General features: G+C 41.2%; 1 long non-coding RNA gene across 2 annotated transcripts; it reads right to left on the bottom strand.

The window, feature by feature from the left end:
• Positions 1 to 6,329: 6,329 nt before the first annotated feature.
• On the bottom strand, positions 6,330 to 11,104 carry LOC130567433 (uncharacterized). Of its 2 annotated transcripts, none has more exons than XR_008964585.1 (4): positions 10,956 to 11,104; positions 10,671 to 10,785; positions 8,387 to 8,451; positions 6,330 to 6,494 (listed from the first exon to the last, which is right to left on the bottom strand). It is a non-coding gene; the product is annotated as an uncharacterized LOC130567433 (long non-coding RNA). The 2 variants fall into 2 exon arrangements; XR_008964586.1 differs by having other exon boundaries at positions 6,330 to 6,449.
• Positions 11,105 to 20,888: the final 9,784 nt, after the last annotated feature.

Raw genomic sequence — 20,888 nt, 5'->3', positions numbered from 1 at the left:
CATAGTAAACATTAATGTTTACTACAGTATTCAACAGTTCATTCATTAACTAGTTACAAGAAGTATACATTAACAAATACCATAGTATACTAAACTTTACTATGGTAAATACTAAAGTATGCTGCACTTTTTTGTCACGTGTGCTCGCTGGTACAGGTTTCAGGTTTGTCACTCACACTCCTTACAGCTGATCCTGTGAGATTGTTGATCTGATATGGAGACGTCTTGTTAAGATGAATCTCACCTTCTCTTAGCTACTGATTCAAATATCAGACGCACAACATGTTTGTTATTTTACATTCGTCAGGCAGATCTTTACCCATATGGTAAATGAGCGTTTACGGCGGTGTTCTTGTTCTCATTAGGAGTCAATTATCAACGTCTCGTGCTTTAAGAGAATGACAAATTAACTGTTTACACACTTTAGCATAAAATGACTCAACAACATCGGCAAACGCTTTGTGAATTACCTTGATAAAGTGCAGGGAATATTCTTTTTCATTTGTCAAATGGAAATCAAACTTAATTAAGGAGAATGGCTACATCTGTTGTGCGTAAAGCTTGCAAGGTCCATCAAGCCCCAGGTGGTCTGATAATTAAAAACATATTTCTTCCTACTTAAATGAAGTTGGGCCCTACACCAACATCTGTTTGCCGAGGCTGCCGTGCCTACGCGATATGACACATCGTAACCATCAACATTTATTAAGTGTGTTTTTCACAGTCTGAAGAAATCGCTGTAGTGTTTCCATGAAATCTCCAGCGGCGTGCATATACCTTCTCATTCATTCTGAGACTGTGGCATTGTGTTCATGGTTGACCGACATCTGTTTCATAGCATGCACATGATGCTTATATTACTACACACAAATGCAATTAACAAAACAGAACTTCTTTATTTTGATTGATGGCATTTAAAGACAGTCAAAGTGGGAAAGAAAGAAAGAAAGAAAGAAAATATACTGTAAAGTATAATGCAACGTAAGTCGCTTTGGTTAAAAGCGTCTGCCAAATGCATAAATGTAAATGTTACATTATTTAACACACAAAAAAGTAAAGTAAAAGATATACATTTCCTAATTAATCTATACAATAAACATGACAATTATTAACTATATAAATATTGTTCAAATTCTATGTACTGTGCATAATAACAAAAATCTGAAAAACAGTAAAAAATAGGTTGGTACATAAACCGTATATTAGTTAAAAATATTTTAGGTGATTTTCTTGCAACCAAAAGTTTTTTTAATCATGAATTTAAGAGGATTTTTGTTCTTTAACAGCAGATTTGTCCCTGTTGTTGCCGGCGTCTCATACAGCCGCAGTGATTTTCTGTCTTGAATAAGCAGGTTATATTTTTGCCATTGGCCATGAGAGATTATTACTCAGACTCACATTCCAAAACTCAAGTTTTCCCCGGAAATGAATGTTGAGAAATGTGGGCCGGTTACCTCTAAATTGGGCATCTGGTGTGTTTTGGGCATTTAGTTGGTCACTGATAGGCAGAAAGAAGAAAATCTCTGGTCGCTGGGTTTTCTAATGCTAATCCTGCACCAATTAGTTTCTGCCCAGGAGGGCCGGGCATTATGGCTCATTACAGAGCGAACACCCCCCCACCCCCGTCATCACATTAAATATGATATGAACATTGTCTTATTCAAATCAACAATTGATCTCCCTTTTGTTCATTCAGCTCCTTCAATTAAACATGTGTAGATGAAAGAAAAATGTGGTGAGAAATGTTTGAGTTTATATTGAGATCTTTAATAGACTTTTGATTGCAGAATTGACAAATCTGAGCTCAGTTTGACACATTGTTGACATCTCTTCTCAAACTCTAATGACAGACTCATTTGTGACATTTCTGACTCTTTTTCTCAGGAGAAATATCTGAGACGCACATGAGACTTAAGCAGAAGTGTCCATTTGCTCTCCATTTGATCTCATTGATGTCTAAGAGAAATAAGTGAGACATTAGAGAATCTTTCAGAGACATCTTTCACTGAAGAGGGATAAACAAACACCAAGCGCTCTTTCACATTTAAACCGAGCTGCTGTGATTTCAGGCCAGTGTAAAAGTGTAGCATCAATCAACATCACGCTATTCATGAGGGTGAGAGAGGAGAGACATGTAAGATCCCAGAAGAACAGAACATGAGAGAACACAGCGAGTGCGGCACAATCGTCCCATCGTCATTAGGACCTGCTGGTTCCCTCTAGAACATTCTCACACCTCTGACACTGTCGCCATGGAGATTTGGCCAAGACTGACAATATTACACCTGAGAAAAGATGAACAGTGCCCCAAAAAATTCACCCATTTCAAGCTCATTGTTCAAGATGAACAACGATCCTCAATGACTGGAGGTTTCATTTAAGCTGACCCACATACTGTAGTATATCATTTATTAGAGTACTATAGTGCTATAAGTTGTGCTAGTACTCTGTAGAATAAAATATAGTAAATTGATATAGTGTTTAGTAAATACAGTATTCTATAATATTTTCTATAGGAAGGTTCAAAATCACAATAGAATCTAGGAATGCACCAATATGTAAATTTTGGCCGATAACGATAACCGATATTTCTTTAATATTGGAAGCCGAAAACTGATATATTGGCCGATATACAGAATCTACATATTAATATAAAATTCTCTAAGACTGAAAAAAAAGGCAAAAAGTGTAATGAAAGACAGAAAGAAACAAGGAAAGAAAGAAAGAAAGAAAGAAAGACAGAAGGAAAGAAAGAAGCAAGGAAGGAAAGAAAGAAAGAAAGAAAGAAAGAAAGAAAGAAAGAAAGAAAGAAAGAAACACAAAAAGAAAGAAAGAAAGACAAGACAAGACAAAACAAAAGAAAGAAGGAAGGAAGGAAGGAAAGAAAGAAGGAAAGAAAGACAAAAAGAAAGAAAGAAAGACAAAAAGAAAGAAAGAAGGAAGGAAGGAAGGAAGGAAGGAAGGAAGGAAGGAAAGAAAGAAGGAAAGAAAGAAAGACAGAAAGAAACAAGGAGTGAAAGACAGACAAAAAGAAGGAAGGAAGGAAGGAAGGAAATATACAAGGAAAGAAAGAAAGACAAAAAGAAAGGAAGGAAGGAAGGAAGGAAAGAAACAAGCAAAGAAAAAAAGAAAGATAAAAAGAAAGACAAAAAGGAAGGAAGAAAGGAAGGAAAGAAAGAAAGAAAGACGGAAAGAAACAAGCAAAGAAAGACAAAAAGAAAGGAAGGAAGAAAGGAAAGGAAAGAAAGAAAGAAAGAAAGAAAGAAAGAAAGAAAGAAAGAAAGAAAGAAGGAAGGAACCAAGCAACGAAAGAAAGAAGGAAGGAAGGAAAGACGGAAAGAAACAAGCAAAGAAAGAAAGGAAGACAAAAAGAAAGACAAAAAGGAAGGAAGAAAGGAAGGAAGGAAAGAAAGAAAGACGGAAAGAAACAAGCAAAGAAAGACAAAAAGAAAGGAAAGAAAGAAAGAAAGAAAGAAAGAAAGAAAGAAAGAAAGAAAGAAAGAAAGAAAGAAAGAAAGAAGGAGGGAAACAAGCAAAGAAAGACAAAAGAAAGGAAGGAAAGAAAGAAAGACGGAAAGAAACAAGCAAAGAAAGACAAAAAGAAAGGAAGGAAAGAAAGAAAGAAAGAAAGAAAGAAAGAAAGAAGGAAGGTAAGACATTTATATTTATATTATTCTTTCAGATCAATCCAGAAAAATGTTCTTAATAGCCACAAGTCTAACAGGTCTCAAGACATCAAGCATTCAAGTCAAACTTTATTTATAAAACACTTTTTAGAAACAATAAGTGTTTGCCAAAGTGCTGTACAAGCATAAGCAATACAATATAAGAATATCAAAAAGACAAACTGTAAAATGTTCCTAAGTAAGATAAGATAAGAGTAAAATAGATTCAAATTCAGACAGCAGTCTGATTCAAACAATCTGCATTTGTTCCTATAATTTAAACATTCATAAATACTGTTCCTACATCAACAATGTTTTGCTAATATCAGTGCACTGAATGTGTGAGCTGAAGTGTTTAACCAGAGGAAGTGATTCATTATTTATCATGCATCCCTACTAAGAATTTGACAAAAGTTTACTGCAGTAAATAACAATAAATGTATACTACATTCAATCCCATAATGCTTTGTGGTGCTCCTAAAATAAGATGCACTCTCTACATTGTGTGCGGAGTGTGGTTCTTACGGAGGAATGAAGCACTTCTGGCATCTGTGCTTGTGTCCCAGTGGGCGTCTGATCCCCGAGGCCCCTCCGGAGGAGTGGGGTTTGAGTTGGGTGTCCAGACCCTCACCTGGGAACTGATGCATGTCAGAAACAGCCTGTGAACACACTGGGGTCTGTTCATAAAGTGCGACACAATAACACTGTACTACAGACAGAGAGGTGCAGATTTTTATTCAAACAGCTTTTATGTGTTTGTTCAAACATCAAACAGGTGAAGGTGAGGCAGAGGTTAAAAACACATCAGCGGTTCTCAGCTCAAGTGTCATAAACATGTTTACAGTTGTGTTCGGATAGAGTCACAGTCAGCGCGTAAATGTGAATTATAAAATGCAACTTACCATTTGGTCTTGCAGAGTTAACAACATTTTATATAAGTTAGTTAAATACAAGTTGAAATGTAAAACAGTTTTTCATGTCAAATGCTGCGCATGAACTTTATTGTGTTTTGGTTGTAGATGCGCCTGTCGCATAATGGACGCCCAGATATATTTATTTATCCTTTATTTAGCCAGGAAAATCCCATTGAGACAGTCTCTTCTTCCAGGGAGACTGGTCAAGACGGCCACACATAAAATAACTCCCACAACCAATTACAATAGAAGACACTTCATCAAGCAAAACACGTACAAGACTCCTTTAAAATATATAAATATATAGATATATAGACAGACGTTACCATTGGAAATTTTGGTGATGTGTGTGGCCGTCATTTGATGTTACTGACATTTCGATATTATTCAACCTCTGAATACGTTTACACTGAAGCATGTACACACTGCAAAGCATGCATCTCAAACATCACAACAAGAGAACATCACATTAAATGTGATGCACACCGATAAAAAATGGACTTTTCAGTATGACAAAATCAAACTTTGCACATCATTTCTGTAATAAAAACTGCACAACATGCAACATGAGGTCATGTGAAACAAAGTGCATACTGCTTCATATAGTATATCTTAAAGAAAGTAAGCATACTGTAGTGTGAAGTACAGAAGACAGATTTCTTCAGTGTGTGTGTGTGTGTCACCTGGGACACAACAGCAGAAGGTCTGTGGGGAACGACAGCTGGGTTTTCATTGTGTGTTGCTCTTCTACACTTAAAACTTCAACTTCTGAGAGAAACAGAGAAACGTACAATCAACAACACAAAGAGACGAAAACTTCACATGCTTTAATACAATGTTCTGTGTTCAATGTCTAACACCAGACAATCATTTGAAATATGTGACCCTGGACCACAAAACATATTTTTCTTTTATGCCAAAAATCATTTTTCATGAAGATATGTTGTAAATTTCCTTCCGTAAATATATCAAAACTCTTTTTGTGAGTAATATGCTATGCTAAGGTCAACTTTACATGCGATTTTCTCAAAACTTTGATTTTTTTGCACTCTCATATTCCAGATTTCCAAATATTGTCTGATCCTAATAAATCATACAAAAATGAAAAACTTTATTTAGCATTCGGATGATGTATTAATCTCAATTAAAAGAAAATTACCCTTATGACTGGTTTTGTTGTCAAGGGTCACATCACAGACAAACATATGAAAATATTCAATTGTTTTCTGTTGTAGTTGAATCTTTGTGAACATGATTTTTATTTGAACTTATTAAGTTTGTCTGGGTTCACTGAGAGACTTCTATGGAACACGGAGTATTTCTTTTAACAGCAGAAATAATAATTGCATAATAAAAAAACTGCAAAAATGGTATAATAAAAAACGGAAATTTGAAATAAAAACAGGGATGCAAATCTTAAGTGCGACGCTGTTTTTCTTGGCTCTCTTCACTTTGTCATTCATATTTGTTTATGTAGATTCAATAACGCATATTTCCCTGAAAAACCTCGTAGACTTATTACATTTAAAATATTCCAAACAGCTCATGTCTCCTCATTTCTTTGTGAGCGGTTTCAGGGAAAATCCAGAGGAACTTTTTCACCTCTCGCAAAAAATCATTCACAACTTCTGTCACTCAGCCTTTGTTATACTTTCATTAATATTTTCTTTACTTAAGGTCATCAATATGCGCATATAAATATGAAGCGACGTGGTAATGGCTCACATAATGGAGTGCGGGGAACAAAGGCGCCCCCACCAGTGGGCCCCGGGTTCGGGGGGGGTCTGAGGGTCCGGGAGGGGGGAGATTCATCTCTGTCTGCGGGAACAAAGGAAACCTGTAGCGTGTTGAGAGGACCTCTGCTGTCAGCCTGCAGGAAAACATTACAACCAACACTCATTCACACTGTTCCTCTCTACACACACACACACACACTTTCTTTTGTCTCGACTTTAGCAACGGCCCGCATGCTTCATGCATTCTTTTAGTTTGTACTGAACTGCATTTTTAAATGCAGAATAAGTTAGTGCTGTTTATGAACAAAGCAACATTGACATTGCTGTTGTCATGCAGAGATTCTTAAAGGGACAGTTCACCCAAAAATCTGCATTTCTATCATCCTTTATTCGCTCTCATGTGAAATGACTCTTTCTTCAGCGGAACACAAAAGAAGATATTTTGAGAAATGTCTCAGTGGCTTTGTGTTCCTTCAATGGACGTCAATAGAGTTCAGCGTTGTTTGGTTACCGACGTTCTTCAAAATATCTTCTTTTGTGTTCAACAGAAGAAAGAAACTCATACAGGTTTGACATGACATGAAAATGACAAAACTTAACAAAACGAATATAATAATGCATAACTATAGACGAGTGATTCCCATATGTTGCGTTGTTGACAAACGCAGTATTTTCACACACAAATCTATGTCGCTTTGTAGAAAAGAAGTAACGACACAGAAAGATGATGCGAGATGTCTTCATCTGCAACGAACACAGTTTTGTGAGGTAAAACACTGCTGACACAGAGAGACGTCTCATAAAATGAAAAAAATCAATGTTTATTTTATGGACTCTTGTGCACTATTCCGGTACAGTGTCGGTGTGCCACTAGATGTTCAAAGCAAAACCGTCAGCGATACAGAGACAAAATGGTGTGTGAGGGAGGCACAGATGGTGTTGTTCAGAGGGGTGGGGTTGGAGTTCGATGTGTGATTGTTGATATCAGTGAGGTCCCAGGCTGCTGTTCCACAGTCTATTTGCCTCTCATAACAAAGCCTTTTAGAGGCCAACACTAATCAGGCTTAGCTGAGAGCGGTGCTCTTATCACACACCGTCAGACCGCTGGGCCTGCCAGCTTGTTTGCCACTGATAGCAACATCAGCAACTAAATTAAATCTAGATCCCCCCAAAAAATAAATGAACCCCCTTCACCAAACGACGAGACCCAGAGCCGTGCGCCCCCCGTGGCTTTTTTGAGATTTTGGGAATAATAAATCCCTCCCTGTAAAAGAAAACCAAAGGGAAGCGGCATTACGCTCGCCACTGGACTTGGGCTCGTAAACGCTCTGGCTTTTAATTCACGTTTGGCCTTTCCTCCGTGCCAGCCGAGACGGAGACACGAGTGGCCGAGCGCATCCCGCGCCGCCGTGATTAATTGCCCATTTGTTGATGGAAGATAACTATCTCCCTTTTCAAGGACGAAAAAACAGGGTGCGGGTTTTATTGTCGCTTAAGCACGCGGCGAGTTTTCTTGAGGTGGCGCGGCCGAGCTATTGAGAAGATGAATGACTACTTCAGGGTCATTTGGGCTCGAGAGCTCTCGAGAGCGCGCCGAGCTGAAACAGCGGGGAAATGAACTCCGCATACACTCGTGTCTCTGAATAGGGCCTGAATGAAGCGGGAAATCATTAAAAGGGCATTCATGTTTCTGGAGACGCTTCCCATCCGCTGCGAAAAGGACACCGAGAGGCTTAAAGGTGCCACAATCAGGATGTTTTCACGGGCGGAAGAATCAGGAATGGTTTGTTAAGCGTTTAATTGTCAGCGTGACGAGCGGCAGGTGAACGTCGTCGAGGTCTTAAGGAGGGGAAATGGTCGGGGTTAATGCTTGACATTGTTCTGCCGTATCGATCGCGTGGGCCTGATGCGGACATTTCGGCACAACACAATACAAAGGCGTTCTCCCAGAGCTGGGAATGTCTTTGTTCGGCCTCCGCGCAGAGGGCACCTGCGATGGATTTGGCATCACCATCTGTGTCACAGATTTTTTCATACACACGCTGGGGAAAAGTGTTTGTGTGTGTGTGACCTTCTGTCTGCTCGGTGAACGAGGCGTCTCCATTGTCCTGTCACATCCCAACACGCAGAATACATCTGAAACAGAAACAAAAGCAGATAATTCACCTGGACAATCTCATTCCTTATGCAAGATAAACACTGTCTGGAAAATAAAATCATGACTAAGACTGAAAGTTTAAAAAATGATCGACATTATTCTTGTTGAAAATACCACTGCTGCTAAAAACATGAACGTTCGTACGGAAAAGTCTGGTCCACCTGCCAACCCATGAGAAAAAAAACACAGATTAGATCACTGCAATATCACGTTTATTTCTCCTAGACATCAATGAGATCAAATGGAGAGCACGTTAAAACTTTTGCTGAAGTCTCATCTGCGTCTCAGATATTTCTCCTGAGAAAAAGAGTAAGAAATGTCAAAAATGTGTCTTTCATTAAGAGTTTGAGAAGAGATGTCAACAATGTGTCAAACTGAGCTCAGAAGTCTCCAATCAAAAGTCAAGAAGATCTCGATATGAACTCAAACATGTCTCATCTCATTTACTCAAATCCAGATTATTTCACCTCCATACTCTTCATGTGTTTCAGCAATCACACTCTCATTTAATCTCTTTCATTCATTTTAAGGACAAACATCTGAGACCAAGTAGATACATAAATGAAACACAACTGAGACCTCCTTTAGATCTCCAGAGCTTTGAAAGAGCAACAACTGAGCAAAAGCTTTATCTGGGAGGCGAGACCCCTGAGTCATATTCAGACCAGAATATTACAGATTTGGCAAATGTGGGCTTGTGAGCACCCACTTGGCAACACCCTAGCAACGTGACAGGACCACAAAGAAGACACTTGCAACCGCATAGCAACACCCTAAAACACTTATAGAGGACCTTACCAAAACAGTAGGTAAACAGTATTTTGTGTGCATGTATTTTAAAGCATCTGCCAGAAGACTAAATGTAAAATGCTTTCAAGGTTGGCAGATATTTAAACAGTCTGTCAACATCTCAGACAAACCAGTTCAAGTGCAGAGATAAGACACAAGAAACAGACAGACAGCAACTGGTGACCGTTATTATTTTCGGTCGGTCATGTCTTCGCTCTGAGGCTCTTTAAAAGTCGATGTTTGTGTATCCGAGCGGAGCTTCAGTCTACTGATGTGTAGAGCTAAGATTGAACCGCTCAAACCTCACAGTTCATCTTTCATGTTTATCACCTCTTACAGTATCAAACTACACTGAATAATCCACACTTTACATCGTTTGCAAATGACATCATGAAAACTACTGTACTATGATCAGATGGAAGAAGAATAAAAGCAACATTTACAGAATAAGAGTCTCAACATTTACAGTATTGAATGGCATTTGAACAGGAACATTTGCAAAAAAATTTAAACAATTTTTTAAAAAGTGATACTTCACCCAAAAATGAAAATGCTGTCATCATGTACTCACCTTGGAGTTGTTCCAAATGTGTATAAATGTCATTGTTCTGATGAAGACAGAGAAAAATATTTGGAAGAATGCTTATAACCAGACAGATCTCAAAACCCATTGACTCCCATAAGTAGGAAAAAAAACAATGGTAGTCAAAAGTGCCCCAGAACTGTTTGCTGTCTTACATTCTTCAAAATATCTTCTTTTGTGTTCAACAGAACAAAAGAAGTGAATAAGTAATTTTCCTACTATGGGAGTCAATGGGGGGCAAAATCTGTCTGGTAATAAGCATTCTTCCAAATATCTTTCTCTGTGTTCATCAGAACAAAGACATTTATACAGATTTGGAACAACTCGAAAGTGAGTACATGATGACAGAATTTTCATTTTAGGGTGAACTGTCCCTTTAATGGATACTGCACAACTATATACAAACGTACACAACTACAAACATTTTTAAGACACATTATTTCCTACCTCCTAAGAAAAATAAATTGTTCTGTGCACACTATGTATTTACCGGTCAAGAAAAAGCACACACACAAACATGAAGAGACACACAAATACACACACACACACACACGTTTGACAAGAGCCTTGCAGCATATAATGAGCTGATCTGGGACTTTATCAGCACAGCTTCCCTTCTGTTCAGACGTCGATTGCAATTGGCCGAGACCTTTGACATGTGAGGTCACAGGCATGTTCAGCTGAACCCTGAGGGACATGAGCAGAGGTCACGACTGCTCTCCTTCGGTGACCACTAAAACAAAACACTTTCATCCTTCAACAACCATACTTCATTTAATCTATAAAACACAACCCAAGTGCAGATAAATCAGATTTTTTTCCTACCATCATTTTAATAGTGGAGTGAAAGACAAAGCCCACGTGCACTCGCTCTCTTTCCCATCATCTGGTCAGGTCGGCACTTCTCCGTCTGAAGGGGTTCATCAGCACTTTCCGGCCCCTGGAGGACGAGGACACATTTCCAACAAACAATCCAGAAACAGCCCCGTGTTATCAGCAAAAAAGACCAAAAAACACCAAAGAGACGAAAGCAATTCTGTGCAGAAATCGGAGGCGGTGGAGCTGCTTATCATATATTGCATGCGAACTTCAATAAACTCCGCTGCGTACCTTCAGCAAATTGGTGGCAGGTCAGAGAGATATATTTCCACCCGTCCCAGAGGCACGGAGCGGCCGTAAGTGAATAGCACGCCTGAGCTCACCGTAGTTTCTGCTCATGCTAGCAGGTCTGAAGATTAGAACCTTACACAGCATCACACCCAGAGGACCTGAACACACACTTCACAAAGCCGTCACAAACTCCTGTGAGGGTCTATATTACCCCCATCACTCACCGTAATGATGTTTGTTTACATAACTCTGCAGCTTTAGATTGAGTCTGAAATCTGGGTTATTACGCAAAAGTCCTCAAATTTTGTCCTCATTCATTTGAGTGTGTGTTTATGTGAGAGTAAACGCTTTCAGGTGTGCATAGTGTTTTTAAGTACTGAAACCGAGTAGTCAAACTACCCTTGAATCAACATTACCCTAAAAACACGATCTGAAAGAGTTCTCTGTTGTTTCATTGAAGTATCAACTTAGTCTCAGATGTTTGTCCTAAAGAGGAATAAAAAGAGAAACAAATGAGAGTGTAATTGTTGAAACACATGAAGAGTATGGAGGTGTAAAATGAATGTAGAATGTAGAGGTTTTGGGTCAATTTAATGAGAAATGTTTGAGTTGATATTGAGATCTTCAATAATATTGACTTTTGATTGCAGACTTGACAAAAATCTGAGCTCAGTTTGACACATTGTTGACATTTCTTCTCAAACTCTAATGACAGAGACATTTGTGAGATCTCAATTCTTGGACATGATGGTTCTGAGTCTTTGTGAAGATTTAATATTCAATAGTTCACGTTTGACTTCAGCGTTCACACCTTCAGGTCAACGTGCACGTTTACACTTGTGTGTTTATATTCATAGTGGCTTCTTATCCTCTGATGGCTGATATATTTAGAACAGAGGTCACACTTTTTGACACTGACAAGATGCAGAACGTGCTAAATGGCTCGAGGTGGTAAAAAGCCTTTAACGTGTAAGACCTTTATGTATATAGGGCAATTGACAAATACACCGTGTCCTTTGGTGTGATAGCAAAATATTTTGTGAACAAACTGTGAAAAATATATTATTTTATATAATTAATAATTATATTTAAAATATAAAATAGCATAAGAGAGATTTATCTTCGATCAGTGAACAACTGGGTTATAGTTTAATATTCAGTTCTGATTGGATCACAGAGGTCACATGATGTCATATCAACAATCAGAGACCTTTAAAACATTGTTTTAGCTACAACCAAAAATGAGAACGGTTTTTATCTTTTTTGGAAAAGCATCATTGTGCTGCTGCTGCTATAATGTCAACATGACTATGAGTGTTTATAAACAACTGCATCATCACGTGACATGATCCAAGATGTGCATTAAGTAAACAGGGTCAAAATGAAAAACTTGTGTCTTATAATGGGCGATTCATCAGTCATTCATAAGAGCACCAAAGAACCATTAAACACCCGTTTTTAAGAGCGTGACTCGCAGGCCGCGCGCAGAGGTGTGATCGTTCATATTGGTACGTTCATATTTCACACGCCATATTTTAACCCATCTATTTTCACACACACCGTCTCACAGTTAAGAGTTAACAAACACATCTGAGCGTCATAAAGCCGGCTTATTAAAAGCCTACGGGAAAACACAAGGCGCTTCTTCATGTTCATTAATGGCACGTAGCTCGTACCGCTGCGGGGGTGAGAGGCATCGTTCACCTGAATACTGCAGAGGGAATAATTGGCTGATTGCAGGTTATTACTTGGCTGTGAGAACCCCAACGCGACAGTGAGCCTACCTCATACCTCTCCCCCCTCCACGTGCTCTTTCTCTTCCTTTAATTCATAAGCGTCCACAAACTCGCGACGAAAGTCTTTAAAGTTACTTGAGGCGCGTGCGCGCGCTGGAGTTTATATTCGATGTGGCATCCTCTCTCCAGGCGTACATTGATTAAATGATAAACTGGATAAATGTGATATTCTGCTACGAATGTGACGGTGGTGTTTTCTCCTTGTTAGATGAACGCCTGCAGGCGCTGCGAGTCTGCGTCGAGCCGCTGATCAGATTCACGTTGCGTATCGTCAGCGCGAGCATCAACAGTTGATGTGTGATTCTGATGTGCGTCACAACAGCTGTCTACTTGTAATAATACATTCATTTTGATGGTAAAGAAACACACTTCTCTTTAGAAACATCACTAAATTAAACATGTAATCGTTTTTTAATTTACGGGTTTTATAAATACAAGAAGAACATCCCTACAATGATATAAGTTTGTTCATACACAATCATGCACATATTTATGTCCATAAAATCTACATCAACACCTCTCACACTGTACCATTCAAGAGTTTAGGGTCACGTGACCACACATGCTTTGTTATGGAGATGTTTGCTTAAAAGTTTGAATGTCATGAAAATGTTAGATTAGTTTGGTAAACAAACACATTTATTCATACGTTTTAATTATTTAATGTTATTTTTATGTATTTGGGTTTTTTTCAATTCCCAAAGCTATTCCATTGGTTTTATGAGTTGACTGTTATTCTAAAACATCAGTGAAGAATAAGTGGTGTATTTCAACCATTGTCTCATCTATATTTATTTCTCTTAAGCCATTTCAAAAGAAACATCTAAGACAAAGTTGATGCATCAATGAAACACATCTAAGAAGTCAAATCTTATGAGCTTTGAAAGAGCACCCTGTGAGCTACAATGATCCTCTGGGATGTGTGCTCACCGGCAGCAAGTCCTGTTGTCTGCCTCTCTGATTCCAGCTTCTGTGAAGAGAGAACAGTTTCATCTGGAGTTTAAATGACACTTGAAAAGTTACAAAATTGTTTTTTTTGTAAAAAAGCATTTTTTACTCTGCGTTACATTGATGATACTTTGCGTCCACTTTCCCTCACTTTTGTTCTTTTATCCCTGCGTGTGTGAACGTGACGCACAGAGCCAAGCCTGGATCAACTCCCACCTGTGAGAATCAAAACTTTACTCCCCCCATGCCCGTCCCCCAACCCCCCCGCCCCGACGTCACTCCCTCGTCATCTCCCACAATCCTCTACCTGCACCACGGCCCAGCTGCACACCAATCCCGCTGACCCGGCCTCCATCCAGAACATGCAGAAATAAACACATAAACGGCTGTGGTTGTAAACGGCTCCACGCAAGAAACCGATCCGACGTGGGAAGATTGGCAACGTGAGGGGAGAGCAAACACGCATTTAAGCCGGTCTTTTCCCTTCGGTGCAAGGGAACGGGAACAATGGACGCCGGGACGGAAGAGCGGAGTCAATACTCCCCACCGCCCGCACATTCACCCGTCTGAATGGGGCGCGCCACGAGGGGCAGAGCGCACGCGAGATCCTGAAAGGGAAGTGGTGAAAAAGCCGCACGAGGGGCCAATTGATGCCGCTAGCAGGTGGATGGTTCCCTTTTCAGCCCGCACTGCTGAGGAGAGGGGAAAAAAACCCAACACATTTCCTTTTTCAAGGGGATCACTTATCTGAAATCAGCAGTCTATTGAAATGGGCCTGCTCTCCTTACGCTCCCCCACATTTTGGCTCTCTTATAGGCTGTGGCTCTCCAAACACACACACACACACACACACACACACACACACACACACGCACGCACACACACACACACACACACACACACACACATTGCTTTTCTTCTCCGGTGTCTGAGTGCATCTCTTCGCCTCCACCAGCACCTGGTTCTGCGCGCAGCAGGGTGATGTGCTCAAAAGCAACTGAGGGAGGTGGTTAAGCATCATTATAGCTGCGTTTGACACACACACACACACACACACACACACACACACACACACGCACACGCACACACACGCACAAAATCCAGGGGCCTTACAGATGTTCCAGCATCTATTGTCAAGCCTCGCGGGCTCTTTGTAAGGACAAATGTCCTGTTGCTTATGAAATTGGCCTCAGTTTGAAATGCACTTCTATAATAGCAGAAGTTTATGTGTGTGTGAAATACATTTGCTTAAAACCTTAAATTGTACTCGCTGCTGTTGGAGACCAAATTGAGCTGCAAGCGTAACCCCCTGTTAAGTTAACTCCAACTTGTTTAAGCTTCATTTGATACTGATGAAATTCCCGGGATCTGAGCGCTGAGATCCGCTCAGTGTGTTCAAGGGACATTTGTGAGTCAAATTGCCCTCTTCAGGTTCTGCTAAACGCTCTTTTGTATCGTATTACTGTACAAGCTGTGTAGTGCTGACGGTTTGTTTTACAATGCTGAGGTGGCATTACATACGTTTCAATATACGGCATACACAGTTATGTGATTATGTTACTTTCATTTCCTACTGCATGAGTAATTGTAACAAGAAACATCCTATAAGATGAGATCTCCTTAATATCAATCATCGCTTCTAGACATCAGTGAGATTAAACAAAGTCTCCTCTGCGTCTCAGATATTTCTCCTGAGAAAATGAGTCAGAAATGTCAGAAATGTGTTTGTCATGAGAGTTTGAGAAGAGATGTCAACAATGTGTCAAACTGCTCAGATTTGTCAAGTCTGCAATCAAAAGTCAATATTATTGGAGATCTCGATATGAACTCAAACATTTATCGTCAAATCCAGATTATTTGACCTCTACAATCTATATTTATTTACACCTCCATACTCTTCATGTGTTCTCTTTAAATTTTTTCTAAGCAATTCTTGAAACACAACACAAAACAACACGACTGAGAGGTCCATCCAATCTCTTGAGCTATGAAAGAGCAACATCTGAGCAATAACATTTTCCTCTGTGAGTCAATGGAGAAATCTAGTAAACCGCAGCAGTGAATGCTGATATATGCAGATCCGCAGCACATGTTGTGTTTCTCTGCGAAGATGCACCGCAGTGCTTGTTCACGAGCTGTTATCGTCTCCCAAATCAAATTCCCGGCGCCCTCAGGGCTGCGCATTTGTGTTGGTAGCGCTGGCTAATACGGCTGATTCCTCTGATCAGGGATCTGATAATTCGTTGATTGGTTAAACGCTGTGCTAGTTTACAAGCGCATCTGTGAAATCTCTCCAGCATTATATCATAAATAACCGCTCGCCGTCTCAACCAGGGTCAAATTCGGGATCTCGCTGTCTGTTTTGGCTCGGTTAGAAACGTGTATCATCTGTGACACCTCTCCAATTAAAGGCGTCTCCGTGATGGCAGACACACTCGGCTCATATCAAGGTGCCCGTTAAAGGATGGCGGGGGGATACGCGGCAGACCGTTCGGGGCCCTGCGTATGTTAATCAACCCTGTTAATGTAGCAATGAATTAAGAGTTTAGATGTCACAGGAGGTTTAACGCAGCTGATCCAGAGCAGAGGGTTCTGCCCCATCGTCGCTCTCTCAGATCACAGAGCCGGGGCCGTGTGGGGGCTAATTATGGCAAATTGGAAAAGTGTCGGCGCGCATGTGGGACCTCCCCCGGCGCTCTGCGCTTCCCGCCGTCAGGGTCTGATGACGCCCGCCCGGCCGCACCTGCTCCTCACTGGCCCAACGTAAGCGGTGATAGATAGCGCAGACCGGTGGCTCAATAACAGCCCCCCGCCCACACGCAACCCCACCCCGACTCGCCCCACCCTGTATTGATGGACTGCCGGGCCGCAGGCTTTGTGAGCAAGGATCATCTGCTGGAAATTGTCTTTCCGCCCACCCGGCACCTGCGCGGAGCGATGCGATAGGTGAGCAGGACCTCTGGGACCCCTTTTTTGGAACGATACCCCCAACACTGGGACCCTCTTTCAGCCGTAACGGGTGTGTGTGTGTTGTGGGGGTTGCCGAAACGCTGCACATGTGTCCTCCCTCTCTCTCTCTCCTTATTATTCCGTAATTAGCCCTTTGGCTGTCTGCTGGAGGATGGTCGTCCCCCCTCGAGAGCCGTCTGTGTTGACAGACACACACGGACCCAGAAAAACAAACACACACCGAACGACGCTTGACTTCCAAACAGCAGAGTCCCGAGTCTGAGAGAAAGCAAACACGTAGCGATGTGCCCTGTGCGGCTCAGCCTGGTTGCGTCGCGTTCAACCCGTTCTCACTCCCGACACTTTTGAACGCGCAGGGTACCCCTTTGGCGTCGTTTTTCGAATAACAGGGAACTGCGTTGCAGTTTTCTAAATGCTCCAGACAGAGATGCGTGCAATTCTTAGCATTTCATAATTATTTATGGTTTTAATATTTTGTAGCACCTAACCCCAACCCAGGGTATCTGCAGGTTTCTGAGAGTTAGATTTAAGACTTTTTAAGACCTTTTTTAATACCGTGCAGAATGAAATTTAAGACCAATTTCATAGCAACAAATTTGCACTTCCCCATGGCTAAAGCTCCAACTTTTCTCCATGTGGTAATGTCCAGTCCACTCACCTAACAAACCCCCCGCGAACGTGTTATTTGTTAGTTGGTTCCGCCTATTTTGTTCTGCGTGACAAATAGACGTACATCAATTTAAAACGAAAATGAAATCTTCTTTACGGTGTCGGTTCGACTGCATTTCTAAGACCTTGGAAACGCGGATTTAAGACATTTTAATGCTAATTAAGGCCTTATTTTGACATTATGAAATTTAAGACATTTGAAGGATCCGCGGACACCCTGCCAACCCCAACCCCACCATAAACCTAACCCTAACCACTTCTCAGCCATATAAAACACGACACTCGAATAAAAGTACAGTCACGGGTATTTATTGCACAAACTGACCAAAAGCATTACAAAATATAACAAACAACTCGTTTCGAAGACCTTTTTGCACCAAAGCCGTACGATAACATTACATGAAGATGCCGCGCGTGTCCGTGAATACATGAGGTCGGCACCCATTTAAAGATAAACCGGAACAGCTAGATGCAGTCGGTTGCGGGAGCCAATACCGTTTCACGTTCAAAGCCAACGAAATGACGCGTCCGGTCACGAGATACGGGAGAGCCAATGGCATCGAAGCTGACGTAACTTCCTCTGGCGGCAAATTTTGAACGTCGTTCTTCACTGGATTTGAGATTTACGGCGGACGGTGATCGCTTTCGCATCTGTTCCTCATGCAAATTGATCGTTTCGCGTTGGAACCCTTGGAATATCTGTATTTTTGAACGACATTGTGGCTGCTTGTATTATGTGTTTTATATTACGATAAATACTATTGTTACATTACTTGCTCAAACTGTCTGAATAGTGTCATGTAAACACAATTATCCTGGCCATTAAACCCCGAAACATCATCATTGCAAATTATATCTAATATATATTTTCATAATGACGGTGAAATTCGCGTGCCTTCACGTCGAAAAACGACGCCAAAGGAGTACCCTGCGCGTTCAAATGTGACGCTGACCGAGCGTAAATGTGAGAATGTGTTGTCGCGTTCGGTTATGGGAAGCGCGTGGTGAAAGTTTTTTCTGCACGAGCTGCCTGACGGATCGCTCAGCGTCCAGCTGGTACTCCATCACGCGCGCCTTTAACGATTCTAGGACAATTTCTGAAATCACAGTTTAAAATGCTAATGGGCTATTTTGTGGAGCAGAATCGGTCTGTTTGTCAATAAAAAATCTGCAGTCGCACTGTTGCGCCATTCCATCAATGTCGAGTTCTGAAGCTTTTCCGTGCGATCGATAGCCATCCAAACACATGTTTGGCTCGCGACTCTCAGCCATTAAAAATGAAGCATCTCTCTCGGCTCAATGGAACTAATGCAGAAATTTGGAGATCTGAATAACTTCTGGACGATAGCCACCATCATAAAGATATTTTGAGATTCCCAAGCAGTCGAAATGAAAGCTTTGGCATTCTGCACCAGCTGCGTCTGCTCTAATGGATAACGCAGCGGCATTCTGATACCGACCCGTCTGACTTCATATGCACACCAAAGCTTTTGATGACGGGCAGAAAAAAGTTTACGCAGCTGCGATCGGGTGCGTACAAACGTGCGCGCGAAAGCAAAACGTTCACTCGGCTGTCGAGCCTCGGGCTAAACTTGGGCGTTCGGCTGAGAGACCAGGTGTCTCGCGGGTGCTGATGTAGACCTCGCTGCTGCCGTTTTTAAAAAAGCACTCGGGTAACCTGAAGGCAACAGGACAAAGCAAGCATTTCAGTAGAAGAGTGATGTGTGCGAGTTTGGGAAACCCACCGACAGCCGACGGCACAACAGCGCTCTGCAAAACCCAGCAAAGATACCCGGGGTGTGTGAATCAGTCAGGGGCTAATGAACACATCATCACAATCCAACAGCTCACGTCTCCGCTCACCTGCTTCTGTTTTACCGCGGAGAGGCCGTAAATCTCATCTGCGTGTCGTCTTTAACCTCGTTCAGGAGGTGATGGGCCCTCGGTGACGCTCCCTGAGAAAGACACACTAAACAAAACCAGACGCGCAATAAAGAAGCCATAGCTGCGTTTTAATGACACTGCAGTTCCATTATGAATATGCACATCTCCAGGGTGCGTTTGAGAGCAAATGAAATGCAAATGGCACTTTAAAAACATCCATTTGAAGTGTTTGTCTAAGTTAATCTGAAATAAGTTTCAAGTTAATAAAGTAAATCATATGCAAATACACCATAAAAGAGTGTAGTTTTAACTGCAGGTCCTAGATTTTGCATTGAATGCCAGCACAATACGCACATTATTTATCATACAGAAGTATCCAAATCTGTATATATGTATATATATACACGGTATAAACAATGAACAGTTTTCTGTACAATTATGCTCAAACGAGACCCGGCTGCCACACAGAAAGATGTTTTGTCGATACGCAGAAGATGCAGGTTGTTGAAATAATGGAACAGAGATGAAACTCGTCTGTATTAGTAGTCAGCACACACAGTCTCGCATGCGATGGGTTTGTGTCTGCCGTGTGCAGTGATTAATCTGATGCTGTCATGTCTTCACAGATGTTTACATGGAGATGTTTGAGGAGCACATGTCTGATAGAGTGTGTGTGTTCCCATCGTCGAACACACACACACACACAGACAACGTCACCTGGACCATCTGGAGGAGGCTGGAAAGAGGCCTGACCTTCAATTACACACATGCACACACACACACACGCAAATAAAAAAGCAGTCAATCCCAGAATGCATTAAAACTGTCCAAAATTTAACAAGATAAGTAATGTCCATATAACACTTCATTATCTCATGAAATACATCCATCAAAACACTTCTGTGATTAACTCCACTCTCAGTAAAAATGAAATTAAATAGAGACCAACTGCAGGCTTACGCTAAAGTCTTCTGCTGCTCAAAAACACAGCAGTCATCTCAGTCACGTGTTTCCTTTCACTTTCAGAAATCTCCACAATATCTCAAGCTCAGAGAGCAATATCTCAATATGAACTCAAATACTTCTCATTTCCAAGTTCATCCTTGATCTCTCTCTCTCTCTCTCTCTCTCTCTCTCTCTCTCTCTCTCTCAGCTCCAGATGGTATGATGTTGTTGCCTGACAGCTGTGGCGTGTGACAGCGCTGCACAAGGTGAAGCATGCGTCTGTTTTACAGTACAGTGCTGCGAGCTGCCAGAAAACACAGACATGGTGCGCAGGCCTTACACAGCATGCAGCGCATTACTGCAGACCTGCATTCTGCATCCAAATCCCTGATTACTGCACGCGGGCCTCATCCACAGAGACCTGCACGTCAAACACACAATAAAAAACCCACAGAAACAACACAATCGTAAAACACGCAAACAATGCATTGCATCACATGCGATGCATTTTTAAAGCTGATGACAGACAGACGAACACATTACAAACATACCATTCAGAAAAATTCTAAGTAGGCTATAAGAATAAAGCAAGAAATAGCGATTTCTCCTCTTTTGATCTTAAGCACTGATATGTGGCTGTATATCATGTGTACACAGTGAACAAAACACCAGCTAAAAAAGGAGCTTAATGCTTTCAGAAGCAAAAGAGAGAGAGAGAGAA

This window comes from Triplophysa rosa, linkage group LG16 (genome assembly GCF_024868665.1).
Source record: "Triplophysa rosa linkage group LG16, Trosa_1v2, whole genome shotgun sequence".
Taxonomy (NCBI): domain Eukaryota; kingdom Metazoa; phylum Chordata; class Actinopteri; order Cypriniformes; family Nemacheilidae; genus Triplophysa; species Triplophysa rosa.
Note: the sequence above shows the minus strand (reverse complement) of the source record. Positions and strands in the feature narration are given on the sequence as shown.